Genomic DNA, 16,136 nt, shown 5'->3' on the forward strand with positions numbered 1-16,136 from the left:
ACCTGCCCCTTGTGACAGTTCTTCACTCTCTTCTCCTTTCCTATTGTTCTGCCTGATCTCATAGTCTCTCCTCATTTACAAAGCAGGTGATGACAGTCATCACCAATGACTACACTTCCATTTCTTCTCTATGTTCACTTGTCTGCAGAATGCATCTAAGTTCATATTTACATTTATTTATTTGTCTATTTTGTGCTTATCATTTTTCCCACTATTCTAAAGAAAGTAGGAGATACCACAGACTCAGAAATATGATCTCTCTTCTGCACTCAGCATGTGCTAAGAAAAGGAACACTTCAGGAGTGTGGCAGACTTTGGCAGAAAAGCAACTGACCATCATAAGGTGTTTAGGGTTATTATAAATGCTGAAATAATCCAGAATATTGGCTGAAGGTATTTTCTCCTTCTGTTTTGTTTGTGAGTTCTTTCATGAGTCATACAGGATATTTTTATATTTGTGTATCCTGATAAAAGTTATATAATACAAAAGGTAACATCAAATTTCAAAATTTAACATTTTGAAATGTTATTTGTGCTTATTTGTCCTTTAAGCCAGATGCAAATATTATAATAACTTAGTGTTTCACTTCTCATTGAGAAAGTATATTCATGACCTTATGCAACCACCTGGTTCCTAATGAAATAATTATTTATGATCATTAAGCTTTCTTTCTAGACATTTCTTCCCCTTTATTCTTCCATTATTCTCCTTTAAATAAATTGTGTTTAAAACAAAATACATAGATCAGCTCATCTAACTCAAATACATGTAGGTGAATGAAGGAACCAAGCCTTGGTTAACACAAATATTCATTAGCATTATTTTGTGGGGTTTATGTGTAGCTGACAACTTAGTAACTCACTGGAGTTACACCTCTGACCTTTACTAATGTATGCCAGTAAGGCGATGACAATTGCAAAGAGCACAGGGTTTAGTGAAAGAGAAGTGGATATGCATATTTTTATTTAAGTATAGATTTCAAGTTGGATCTAATGGAAGTCGATGAGATAGTTTGATGGTGAAGTGTTTATATACAAGCATGAGGACCTGCATGTGATGTGATCCTCAGCTCCAGTTTAAATAGTCAGGAATAGTGGTGAAGTGCAGGGGTAGAGCAGGCAGAGACAAGGAAAACTAGAAGGAGAGGAGGAATTCCAACCAATGTCTTCTCTAAATATACCTTTGGAGGTTGCAGCTTTCAGTGCCAATGACACAGCACACTTGCCAGATGTCATTTTTTGGTGCTTCCTTCATTAATTAATGCCACACTTTTACCAAAGGTTTTACAGTTTTGGATTTAGATAAGTAAATATCAGACATATTCTGTTCCACAAATCCTTAGAACATCCTACTTCTATACTTCCTGATCATGTCATATCTATGACAGTTGGACACTATTGTATCAGGAGCATGCTAATCCTCCATCATATGCCATCTTGCACATCCAGGAATGACCACATAAAGTAATGAGTGAAATAATGCTTTCATTATATTCTTCCTACCTGAATGAGAAAAACTTTAAATTTAATTTGTAATCATTTTCAAATATTTTAACTGGAATGCATTTCCTGAAGAAGGTCATGATTTATAGCAGATTTATTCTCAACCTGTGGGTCATTATTCTCTTGGAGGTTAAACAATCTTTCACAGGGTTCACCTAAGACCATCAGGAAACACAGATATTTACATTATGATTAATATCAGTAGTAATATTAACTAGGAAGTACCAATGAAATAATTTCATGGTCGGGGTCACCACAACATGAGGTACTGTATTAAAGGGTAGCAGCATTAGGAGGTTAGAACGCACTGGTATAGAGCACTTGGAATATTGCTTTACAGGCACAGATCTGTTAACATCATGGTTCCTTTACTTAAGTTAGGTGATGAAAGAATTAGGGAAGAATTAATAGATAGCAAAAGATGAAAGGAAAAAATTCCATGTATCAATACAAGATAAATAGACTAAGGTTTATTTTTAAAAATCAAACTGTTGGTGGCATACAGAGGGCCACCACAGGTTTAAAGCTCATGGTCTCTTCATGAGATGTCTGTGTGTTCAAATGTGTGTGTATGTGTGTGTGTTTTCAATATATTTGTTTCTTGTGCTTTTTCTTTGGCTCTTTTTTCTGTTAATTGGTTTGTTTTGTCTTTTTCAAGTTTTGTTGTTTCAAATGTTTTATATTTTTGTTTCTTCCTCCTCGTCGTCCTCCTCCTCGTCCTTGTCATCATCCTCCTCGTCCTCCTCCTTCTTCTTCATCTTCATCTTTGTCTTCTTTCTTCAATTATTTATGTGTTTAATTTACACCCCTACTCAATTTTGCTTCTTACTCTTCTCCCAGTCTTTCCCCCACACCTTCATTTCAGGCCAATCTCCCCTCCCAAGGCCACCACATCCACTTCTCCTCAGTTTCTCTTCAGAGTAAGGCAGACCTGGATGATCAACTAGCCATGGCATATCAAGTTACAGAAGACTAAGCACCACCACTCCTATTAAGGGTAGACAGTTGGAGGAAAGGGTCCCAAAGACAGGTAACAGAGTCAGAGATAGCTCGTGCTTACACTATTATGAGTCCCGAAGCTACACAAGTGTAACATATGTGCAGAGGACCTAGGTCAGGATTGCTGGTTGGCTGGTTTGTATCTGTGATCTCCTATACACCCAGGTGAGTTGATTCTGGTGTCCTTAATCCCTCTGGTCCTTAAGTTCCTCCTTCCTTCCTCTCCATGGGATACCCCAAGCTCTGCCTAATGTTTGGCTGTGGGTCTCTGCATCTGTTTCCATTGGTTGCTAGGTAAAGTTTCCCATTTGTCAATTGTGCTAAACACAAGTCTATGAGAAGAAAAGAATATCATTAAAAATCATATCATTTATTTTTTTTTCCATTCATGTTTGGTTCTATTGTGGCTTGCTGCGCTGTCCAGTCTCTGGTTCCTGACTCTCCTGGCAGTATCAGGAGTAGGCTCCCACTCACGGCATGAGACTCAAGCAGGACAAGTCATTGGTTGTCAGTCCCACAGTTTTTGTGCCTTCTTTACCACAACACATCCTGTAGACCAAGTGTTTTGTTGCTAGATTGGTATCCTATCTCCTCTGGAAATTTTGCCTGGGTACAGAAGATGGCAGGTTCAGGCTCCATATGCCTCATAAGCTAGAAGTTAATCTAGGGTCACCAAGGTAGATTCCTTGGAATTTCCATCACACTAGCTTTCTAGCTCATGCAAGAGATGCCCTCCCCCCACTTCCAGTTGTCTCTTCCAGTATTCTTTTCCTCCATCCTTCCCACAGCTGATCCTTAATGTTCCCATCACCACCTCTCTCCCTGATTCAGTCACCTCCTGCCTATTTGTCCTCGGGGTCTATTCTGTTTCACCTTCTTAGTGAGATTTGTGCATATTCTCTTGAGCCCTCCATGTTACCTAGCTGCTTCGTGTCTGTGGATTGTAGCTTGACTATCTTGTACTTTATGGCTTCTATCCTCTCTCTCTTTCTCTCTCCCTCTCCCTCTCCCTCTCCCTCTCCCTCTCCCTCTCTCTCTCTCTCCACATCCTCACCATCATGAGCTGTCACTTGTGTCTTTGAGCTTACCTATTCACACAGGTATAAGATGGAACCTCAAAGTCATTTTAATTTGCATTTCCCTGATAGCTACAGGCTTTAAACATTTCTTTAAGTGCTTCTCAGCCATTACAGATCCCTGTTTTGAGTATTCTCTGTTTAGATTTGTATTTCATTTTTAAATTGTATTAATTATTAATTGGTTTGTTGATGTCTAGTTTCTTGAGTTCTTTATATATTTTGGAAATTATTGCTCAGTTGGATGTGAGGTTGGTGAAGATATTTTCCCATTTTGTAGGCTGCAATTTTGTCATTTTAACTGTGCACTTAGATTTTTAAAGACTTTCAGTTTCATGAAGTTTCATTAGTTAATGCTGTTCTTAGTGCCTGTGGTATTGGTGTTCTGTCCAGGAACTTGTCTCTTGTCCTAATGAGTTCAAGGCTATTCCCTAGTTTCTCTCCTATCTGATATCTTGTTTTATGTTGAGTTCTTCTATCCACTTGTACTTGAATTTTGTGCAGGATGATAAATATAGATCTATTTGAATTCTTGATGGAGACATCCAGTTAGACCACTACCGTTTATTATAGATATTTTCTGTTTTCCCTGGTATATTTCTGGCTTCTTTTTCAATAATAAGGTGTCGATGGGTGTATGGCCTTACTTCTGGACATTTTATTTGGTTCCAAAGATAAAACTGTCTGTTTTTATCCCAATGCAATACAGTTTTTTAATAACATTTCTCTGTACTACAACTTGAAATCAGTGATGGCAGTACCTCTGGAAATTCTTTTATTGTATGGTATTGTGTTAGCTATCCTGTTTTTTTGTTTGATTTTTCCTTATGAAGTTGTGTATTGTTCGTTCAAAGTCTGTAAAGAATTGTGTTGGAATTTTGATGGGGATTGCATTGAATCCTTAAATTTTTATTTGTAAGATAGCCATATTTGTTATATTAATCCTACAAATCTACAAGCATAGGAGAGCTTTCCATCTTCTGATATCTTCTTCCATTTCTTTCTTCAAAGACTTGAAGTTCTTGTCATACAGGTCTTCCTCATGCTTGTTAAGAGCCGCACCAAGATATGTCATAGTATTTGTGGCTGTTGTGAAGGATGTTTTCTCAGACTGTTTATCATTTGTGTAAATTTTTGACTTAACCATTTGCTTAGAAAATATTTTTCTAGCTCTTTATTCTGAGGTATTGTCCATGTTTGATGTTAATTATGTTTCTTCTATGTGGCAGGATAGATTCTGTTTTGTAACCATTCTGTTATTGAATCCATTAATACTGAGAGACATTAATAACCAATAATTCTTGTTATTTTGGTGGTGGTGGTGGTGGTGGTGTGCCAGGCGCCAGCCCCAACAGGGCGGTTCTTCTTTCTTGTTGGTTCTTCTTGAGGTAGCGGAAGGGGGAGAGCATCAGTGGAGGGTAAAACTTGGTCTTACGGAATTTGGGGGTAAGACTCTGTCTTATGAAATATTTAGGGTTGCTGTATAATAAAAAGTTCACTTAACTAAGTCTAAGTTACTATGCTATTGTAGCTCATCTGCCTTCTGTGTTCCTCTAATGCAGGAGACTACATTCTCAGGCACTTAGCACCTCATCCAAAAACAGCAGGAGTTTAAGGATTAATTGCTAGAACCTTTGTCCTATTTTCCAGATGCCTCTTGCTTATTGGGCTAGGGGGAAGTTTGGAGCAATAAACTTCTACTGAACCAGGAGAAGAAAATAACACTTGCAGAAGGAAAAACTTTTACATAAGTAAATATGCATAATCTCACATAAATTCATATACGAATTCATAATGTTCATTTATACATATCCATTCAAGCCCGTTGGACCCAACTTGCATGCACTCTCACAATTACATACTTACACACACACACACACACACACACACACACACACACACACACACACACACACACATAATTACATATTCATATAGAACAAAAGACCAAGCACAGATGCAGAAAGAACTTACTCATTCTGGATGAAAAATGAACTCCAATCTTTATTTCATAGAGAATGAAAAGGCTTCAACCCTTTTAATGCTAAATGAATTGAACCCATGTTGGTAAGAAAAAAGCTTTTTTTCATCTTAATAATTTATTTAATTATAATTTAATGATAAAACCTCCATATTATTTTATACTAATTTGTAAATATTCTAATTTGGTAATTTCCTAATAACTCATCATGCTACCAATTAGTGAGTTTATACTTAATTTTAGTGTTCTCTTATCAGCTCATTTCGAATCAATCATCAATTCCTCCACTAGTTCATTGTGAACACTTGGGATATTAACTTAGACCAATAGGCTAGGAGCACAACATGCTCCTCAATGATTCTGCATGGAAGGTGCAAAGATGGTTATTAAATCTCCCACCTATACTTTTCCAGGGTTCAGTAAGCATGAGGTTCCTTGTCTTTGCCTTGATCATTGCTCTCTTCTTCTCTGTGATTGTAAATACTTCCAGAAAGTGTGAAGAATAGGTTTTCACCAAGTATCTGAAAAGTTGCTGTTATTCCTACAATCTGAGTGATGTTTACTTACATTTGAATGGTGGTTTACCACTTTAAATGTTTTCTCATGTTTATTTTCTTGAATGAATCTATATTACTTTACACATGTTTAGAAGTCTAGGATTTGAAAACTATGAAATGAAAATGTGATAATTCTGCCACAAAACAGTGTTTTAACAATACATTGCTTATAAAAATGACCACTTATCACATTTTGCTACAAAATGTACATGAAGAAAAACAATCCAACTCTAACAAAGTAAGGGAAAGCATGGAATGACCTTTATAACCCAAGTATTCAGTATTAGGCAGTTTTTGAACTACTGACTACTTACTCTTATAAATAATAAACTCAAAAGTTTCTTTCCATTTTCATTCTTCTGTAAGTATGAATTAAGTATTACACTACTGCACATTTTTGTTTTTGGTGTTTCACACAAAATTGAGACAGGGGATTCTCAGAATAAGCATTGAAACCATATACTGGGGCAAAGAATTCAGCCTTTAAGTACTGCAAGGATAATCTTTACACAGTGTACAGTAGGTATTGTGCCTACAGGCTTTAAAACATATGGACCAAAGTAAATAATAGTTATAATAAATTATTTGTAGAGAAGTCTAATTTTAATCTTTTCGGATATCATTATGTTAAAATGTCAAATTGAGGGTGAATATGAAAAATGGAGTATACTGATAACTTCCTGTTTCTCTTTTTCCTCTATAGATTGCTGATTAATCAAGACAGGTAAGATGCTTCCATTCACTGCAGAACATTATAAACAGACACAAACTAAATTTGTAACACTCTTTTTGTTGTTTTTGCAGAGACATTTTAAGCATGGTGAGAGAAGGCATGTAAGTACTGTTTTGAATGTGTTGTACAAACACATGTGATTCTCAAGTACCTACTTTATAGGAAGATCAATACCACAATGTGAAAATGCATGCATATCAACAATGAAAAATGTCTCCAAACATTTTACTCCTCTTAGATTCAGTATAATAGTGCGAGTCATTATCACTCCACATTGGAATGAAAAAAAAATTGATTTCTGAAAGTTGTCTTGTGAACTCCACGTGGATGCTATAGCACCCACATACCTACATACATATTCCTCACAGAACGAGAGAGAGAGAGAGAGAGAGAGAGAGAGAGAGAGAGCACAAAATTTATTAAGAAACACAAAGGATCAGGCACCAGCAAAGTTATCCAAATCTGCAACTCTAGTAAGTTAGAATGCTTTATCACAGATTATAGTACAGAGCTGTAGTGATGGAGACATTGTGACTCCTACACAAAAGCAGACATACATACCATTTCAATAAAACAAAAGCTCAAAATAAACAAACATGTTGTGGCCAGCTAATTTTTCACAAAGGCATCAAAAATCTGCCCTGAATAAAAGAAAACCTATGCAATACATGGCTTTGGTAATATTAATTTAATGTCTACTTTCAGAAGAATAAGACCCAGTTCTCTCCGACTGCACAAAAATAGATCAAAAACTTCATTGAGCATCTGAAATGCTCAGTTTGTCTGGATGGTACTCAATTGTAATCCCAAAACTGGAGAAAAATAAATGCTGATTTTTTTTCTTTATCTCACTTGAGGATGCTATCTGTTTTTAAATAGCCAGATAAGTAGTTTTATTTTGGATATCCTTGGAGTTCAAGTAACTGCTAAAAGGTCATGGTGGGGTTGGCTTACACATAAAAAAAGATAGCAAGCAGTGATATAAGGAAAGGCTCAAAACATATTAAGGAAGCAAGAATTATTACATTGAAATGGGGTAGAGAGGACAGGGTAAGAGAGGAAATACAAGGTGGATACAAGGTAAATAACATCAAAGACATTTCTAAAAACTGATATGAAAACTTACCTACTGCTTTAGAAGCTCTTCCTCTCTCTCTCTCTTTCTCGTGTGTGTGTGTGTGTGTGTGTGTGTGTGTGTGTGTGTGTGTGTGTATGAGTATTTCTGTTTCTCTCTCACTCTCTCTGTGTGTATATGTGCCTTTGTCTCTGTCTCTGTCTCTGTCTCTGTCTCTCTCTCTCTCTCTCTCTCTCTCTCTCTCTCTTTCTGGTGGTTGATGATGGTGATACCTAAAATGATACTCCCTCCATTAGAGCAGTACTTGACATTGTTAAAACTCTTGTGAGAGATTGACAGCTTAAACATAGGTACACACTTACCATATATGAGTCTATATTTTAACAATATTCAAATAAGAAATTAAAAGATGAAACGTTAAAAAAAAGATGAAGAGTTTAAGGAACGTGGCCTTATGGAACTAAAAAAATGTATGTTAATAAAATAATTTCTATATCAAAATGTACAAATATTGTAAATTTATAATCGAGTGTGACATTTTTACTTATTTATATCAGTGTATTTGGTGGTTTGCATTTTTTTAGAAATGGTCTGGTCATTTTTGATGTATGGGTTGGAATGGAAATAAAATCACTATATAAATCATCTACCACTCTACCTGACATCACTACCTAAAGACAACCTACTTGGAAGGGAAAAATGGCTTATAATCTGCTCACTAGGCTTGATATTTGTGCTTAATGAATGTCTTCTTAGTCAGTTGAAATTACGTAGTTAAAATAACATCATTGATGACTTTGTCATGAATGAGTTTTCCATTAAATTAGCACATACTAAACGTACTCACGTGTGTATTGCCCATTCCTGCTCATAAAGATTTTAATATTATTTTCACACTTACTTATTTAACCATATCCTTTATCAATATAAATAGCACTGCAATAAGTTTATGTGAAAGTTCTTTCAAAATAAAATTCAGTTTAGCCACACATCACTGTTTTGCATTGAGAGTATTTAAAATTTGGCATAATAGCTATTTTGAAACACAACATCGTTTGGTTTAACAATAATTTTCTTAATGTCCTAAATAAGCTGAGGATTTAATATTTCTTATCGCTCTGCCCTCTGGTTTTGGAATGAGCAATTGGATTTGATTGCTTTATGAGACACCTAGGAAGGTCTGTAATAATGCACACCTTTGGGTGTGCTATGAGAACATGTCAGGAAAGTTTTAAGTGGGTGCTGAAGACTTACCCTGAGTACTGAGGTAGAAAGATCCATATGATTGTGTTCAGGGTTGAAGTCATATGAGCTAGAGATTTGCTGTTTACCAGATATTTAATCTGCAGAGCAGACTATACACTCCTATGCATTGAAGTCATGTCCCATCATGCCTCCCCTGACATGATGTTCTGTGCTCTCAAACCCTGAGTCAAGATAAATCCTGTATTCTGTTAGCTCTCATTATGCATTTGGTCACATAAATGAAAATAAAATAACTAATCCATGTAATTTAAATACACCCTTCTTGCCGGGCAGTGGTGGCGCATGCTTTTAATCCCAGCACTTGGGAGGTAGAGGCAGGTGGATTTCTGAGTTCGAGGCCAGCCTGGTCTACAGAGTGAGTCCAAGACAGCCAGGACTACACAGAGAAACCCTGTCTCAATAAATAAATAAATAAATAAATAAATAAATAAATAAATAAATAAGCAAGCAAACAAACCCCCTTCTTTCTTTTCAAAAAATTATAGTTTATTTCCATCATTCTTGTTATCTTTTACCCAGCTAGAACCACAAAAGTGTTCACATTTATCTGTCAAAAGAAACAGAACACTACTTTTGCACTCACTAAGAATGATGTTAGATTATACCAGATACTATCTGGCACATCTGGAAAATAATTTTATCCTTCTATTTTGAGAAACTTAGAGAAAGCTGTGGTACTGTGAATAGGAATGGCTTTCGTAGACTCATGTGCTTGAATGCTTGGCCCATTAGGACTAACATTATTAGAAGGTGTGGCCAAATTGTAGGAAGTCTATTACTGAGTATTCAGGCTTTGAAATCATATAAGCACAATCATTACCCACCATGACACACATTCTTCTTCTGCTGCATATAGATCAAGATATAGAACTCTCAACTCCTTCTCTAGCACTATGTTTACCTGTGTGCTGCCATGTTTCTGCCATGATGATAATGAATTAAACATCTGAAATTGTAATAAATGTATCCTTTTTAATGTATCCTTTAAATATGCTTTTCTTTATATGTATCTCCTCACAGCAATAAAACCCAAACTGACTCTAACACTACTATGTTATGCTTGCAGACAGGAGCATGTTGTCTCTGAGAGGCTCCATCCAGTAGCTGACTCAGACAGATACAGACACCCACAGGTAGACAGTGGATGGAGTTTGGGGATTCTTATGGAAGAGTAGGAGGAAGGATTATGGGTACTGAAGGGGATAGGAACTCTACAGGAAGACAGAGTCAGCTAACTTGAACCCTTGGGCTCTCAGAGTCTGAAACACCAGCTAAAGAATATATACTGGCTGGACCTAGGACTCCTCAAATATATGTAACAGATGGACAGCTCGGTCTTCATGTGGGTCTCAAACAACTGGAGGGACTAACACAAAAGCTGTTGCCTGTGTGTGGGATATGTTCTACTAGCTGGATTGCCTTGCCTAGCCTCAGTGAGAGTGGAAGCACCTTGCCTCTCAGAGACTGGATATATGGTGTAGGGGCAGGGATATACAAGGGAAACCCCACATTTTTCTTCTTGTATCATGTTTTGTCATGTTTGGAAATCAGTTTCTTAATGGAAATCCCTTTTTGGACAAAAAAGGGCAAGAGAACTAATTTTCACAGGATTTGGGGAATTATGAAAATACAATATGCCAGCTTTATACATCCTAGATAATGAATTACTCAACTTTGAGGTAAAATTTATGCTTTTTGCATTTGCCTTGGAGAGTGGAATATGAGACCTTCAGATTTAGCACCACCCTGGGCCCTGTGAGGATTGGAAACTAGTTTCTTTTTCTAAACAAGATACAGAGGACTAGAGAGTACACAGGAATCTACCTTCATTTTAATAGCATTTTCAAGTAACTCTGCAATTAAAAATTAAAACCAATGTATAAGAAAAACTTAAAATACAGAACTGCTAAAATATATGGTTCAATTTAATGTCAAGTGTTTTAATGTAATAAGTATTAAGGAAGTGTTTTGTGCTATGTTTTCTGAGTTTCCAGGCAAATCTTTGTTGTTTTCTGGCTAGTGTTCAGTACATTTTATTTATCAGTGCTTTAGAGTAAAGGATCAGAGTTATCTCATTTTTTAAAAATCCAACTAGTAAGAAAGAAACATGCTCCACTATGTTCATAGTAGCCTTATTTATAATAGCCAGAAGCTGGAAAGAACCCAGATGCCCCTCAACAGAGGAATGGATACAAATTGTGGTACATTTGCACAATGGAGTACTACTCAGCTATTAAAAAGAATGAATTTATGAAATTCCTAGGCAAATGGTTGGACCTAGAGGGCATCATCCTGAGTGAGGTAACCCAATCACAAAAGAACTCAAATGATATGTTCTCACTGATAAGTGGATATTAGCCCAGAAACTTAGAATACCCAAGATATAAGTGACAATTTGCAAACCACATGAATCTCAAGAAGAACGAAGACCAAAGGTGGACACTTTGCCCCTTCTTAGAATTGGGAACAAAACAGCCATGGAAGGAGTTACAGAAACAAGGTTTGGAGCTAAGACAAAAGGATGGACCATCTAGAGACTGCCATATCCAGGGATCCATCCCATAATCAGCCTCCAAACGCTGACACCATTGCATACACTAGCAAGAGTGTGCTGATAGGACCCTGATATATCTGTCTCTAGTGAGACTATGCCGGGGCCTAGCAAACACAGAAGTGGATGCTCACAGTCAACTATTGGATGGATCACAGGGCCCCCAGTGGAGGAGCTAGAGAAAATATCCAAGGAGCTAAAGGGATCTGCAACCCTATAGGTGGAACAACATTATGAACTAACCAGTACCCCGGAGCTCTTGACTCTAGCTGCATATGTATCAAAAGATGGCCTAGTCGGCCATCACTGGAAAGAGAGGCCCATTGGACACACAAACTTTATATGCCCCAGTACAGGGGTACGCCAGGGGCAAAAAGTGGGAGTGGGTGGGTAGGGGAGTGGGGGAGTGGGTATGGGGGACTTTTGGGATAGCATTGGAAATGTAATGAGGAAAATACCAAATTAAAAAAAAAAAACTAAACTAAAAAAAAATGCTAGCCATTGCTGGGCAGTGGTGGCACACACATTTAATCCTAGCACCTGGGAGGCAGAGGCAGGCAGATTTCTGAGTTTGAGGTCAGCCTGGTCTACAGAGTGAGTTCCAAGACAGCCAGGGCTTTACAGAGAAACCATGTCTTGAAAAAAAAAAAAAAAGAAAAGAAAAATCTGTGTTCCTCCAATACAACCTGTAATGCTGTGTTAGTGCACATTTGTAACCTCATCTCTGGAAACTCAATGACAGAAAAATCTCTTGTGTTTGTCAGTTTGCCTGCTTTGCCTAATGAAGAGCCTTATGAGGGAGGCCCTATCTCAGCACAGATCCTGCACCTAAGCAATCAATGTGAAGGAACCAAGAGGACAGGAATCAATCATTTCAGAGGAGCAAAAGGTTTGCATTGAGATTGCTTCTTTTAGAAATGTCATTGAAGCTCCATGCTTAGAATCCAATTCAAGATGGCTTCCTAAGCAAGATGTGAGCAATGATATAACAATAGACATGTTAATGTGAAAGGAGGAAAGCTAACCATGCCTTAACTCTACCTGAAGATCTGGCAATTAAAGAATTGTGAGAGTGGGAGATATAGTCTTCCTCAGATATGAGCCACCTAACAATCCAACATCAAGTGGTCAGCCCTGTATTACATGTATACAATGAATGAGCAGGTTCCTTATTATATGTACATTCCTAAGGGAATACACATACACACACACACACACACATACACACACTCACATACACACACTCACATATACACACACACACTCACACACACACTCACATACACACACACACTCAAATACACACACATGCACACATACACACTCACACACTCACATATACACACATACACTCACATACACACACACGCACATATACACACTCACACATTCACATGTGTGTGCACATATGTGATATGAATTTGAAAAAACTACATGAAAGTTATTGGGGAAATAAAAGTGAACAGAGAAATGATATATTTATATTACCATTAAGAAATAAAGAAATTATACATATATATAATAAAATACTAAAAATAAGCTGCTGTACATAGTGCCTGATGAACAATATCTGAGGTTATTTTGTGATCTTGTACATACAGGAATCCATATAAACAAAAATAAAAATTCAGTCATTTCTCATAATCTTATTTTTTGGTATAATATTCATGCTTTGAAAATATATCTATTGTTACCATAATACACAATACCAGTCAAATTTATAGAATATTGTTACTGGGGAAAGGATTCATAGTGTTCTGTACATGTTAAAATATACATGATTTTGAATGTTAGTAATTAGTTATTTGAAATTGTGAATCATGGCCTTAATATTTTCTCCTATTTTATTCTTCATATTGGTAACTTCACTTATTTCTTTACTAATCATTTAGCCAATCTAATGTATTGTGGATGGAACAGAACTATGATGTTTATAACCTAGAGAATAAGGAAACTAATGTCCAAAAGCACTGCCAACTATAAAAGCACTGCTGTTTACTTAAGTCATAAGTATTTATTCAGGAAGTACAAAGTGTTATTACTCTATCATTTATTTTTCTGTTTCACTGAGTAAGAAAGATCAAAGGGTATTCAGGACAGGAATAATCAGTGTGGGCTTGAAAAAGCAGTGTTACCATCTCATAATATACAGTAAGAGGTCAGTTTAGATCACTGACGTCAAAAATGATGACATCTTGACATTAATATAAAGAAAGCACAGACATTTCATTCTCTTGCCACTGCAAAGCATGCTCATTGAAAGTGACAGATCATATTTTGTAGAGAGATCATCTTGTGTTTGATTTCTATGTTTCTGATATTTCTGATGCTTTACTCTAAAACACTGATAAATAAAATGTACTGAACACTAGCCAGAAAACAACAATGATTTACCTGGAAACTCAGAAAACATAGCACAAAACATTTCCTTCATAGTTATTAAATTAAAACACTTGTCCTTAAAATTGAGCCATATGTTTTATAATTTCTGTATTTTATGTGTTTCTTATACATTGGTTCTAATTTTCATTTGCAGAGTTACTTGGAAATGTTATAAAATGAAGATAGATTCCTTGTGTACACTCAACTCCTCTGTATCATATTAAGAAAAAAAATTCCCAGAATTCTTGAAAAATAATTATCGTTTCCCTTTGTCTACTTTAATTTTGTCCACTAAGAAAGCAATTTCCAAATATGAAAAAACAAGATATAAGAAGACAAAGCAAAAGCCCTCTTGGAGGCCTGCTAATTTTTGAAGGGAAACAGGAGAATAAAGGGGAAGGGAAGTAGGAAGAGTAGAGGGAGGGAACCTGTGGTAGTGCTAAACTGTATGAGAGACGAATCCTGTTTTCAATTTTAAAAATAGGTTAAAAAATCTATTTATTTATAGTTTAGAAGATATAAATTTGCATTAAGAAGTCCCTAACTATTACTTGTGATACACCATACTTCCAGAGTATAGGTAGTCATTTTATACCCATAATTATCTTACCAGCTAGACAGTAATGGCACATACCTCTAATCCTAGCACTTGCCAGGCCAGTGGAAGAATAAGAAATTCACTGATCTTAACCTGTGCTTAATGTGCCTCAGACAACATGAACTTCATTATCTTTATGCTTATTAGGACTTTTAACAGGAAAACCACGGATAACTTTATTTTCAGTAACTATCCAAAGAGTCACTATTCAGCCTCTTTAGGATGCTATTTGGATTTACTGTGAAAGTAAACTTAAAAGTTCAGTTATGTACTAATCTTATTTGAAATTCTTCAATTTCAGCAAGAACTTGAAATCAATTTTAATTATTTAACGCCAAATCTTCCAATGTGACTCATATCAGTTGTAGCAGTATTTTATAGAAATAAAACAAGATAGAAACAGTAGGTACCTTTGTTTCAAAGGTAACTGTGATGCATTTGTGCCAGAGATAACATCAGAATTTACATATAATGCACATCCTTCATTATAATACAGAGAGGTGAGGAGGGGATGAAGATGATGGGAGGTAAGTAGAGGTAGTCAGAAGTTTTATACTGACCACTGGAGGTAAACATGCATTTGGGTATTGCAGTAATAATGCCACCATGGAAATGTATATCTGTCATGTTTCTATAAGCCAAAATTATTGGGTTTCCCTTGTAAATGATTACCACAGCATTTCCATTTTATACCTGGAATATCAATATAAAATTATGTGCATGATTCCGTGGATGTTATATGAGAGGAAGAAACTTCCATGTCAGTAATTCTTTATTTCTATGTTCTCCATTGTATTCATTCTATAATCCTAAAACTTTCCGGCTATAAGGAAGTGAAATTATATTTACTCTGAGGTATCCAAGCCTAGAAATAGATTATTTATATTTAATTAACAATTAAATTATAATAAGTTACTTATATTTAATTACTGACCAGAGTATTGTGTGGTTTGTCGTTGTTGTTTGTCAATAATATGATGGTCACAGATGTATTACTATTACTGTGTTTTAGGGAATTAGCAAAAGAATATGAAGAAGTAAGCAAAGGAGAGAAGAAAGTAGAAACAAAGGGACTTGGCGAATTCAAATAACTGGATTAATCATTTAACTAAAATTTTAGTACATATAGGATTCAAACTCTATACAGAATTTTTTCACCTGGTATATAAACATGTAGTGAATTATGGCAAATATTTCCTTCTACTTGAAGAGTTAAAATATTTTAAGGTGGATAAAATTAGAAAAAATATTGAAATTGCAATCTATTAGAATATATTTGAAATAAACAATGGCAGACTTATTCTATTCACTATCACTACTTATTATAAAACAGGCAAAGGTTTTTTGTTTTTTGTTTTTTTGTAGCTTTTCCCAGGTTTTTTTTTAATAATGATTTTTTTATTAGATATTTTTAT

Source organism: Mus musculus, chromosome 5 (assembly GCF_000001635.26).
Source record: "Mus musculus strain C57BL/6J chromosome 5, GRCm38.p6 C57BL/6J".
NCBI classification, from domain to species: domain Eukaryota; kingdom Metazoa; phylum Chordata; class Mammalia; order Rodentia; family Muridae; genus Mus; species Mus musculus.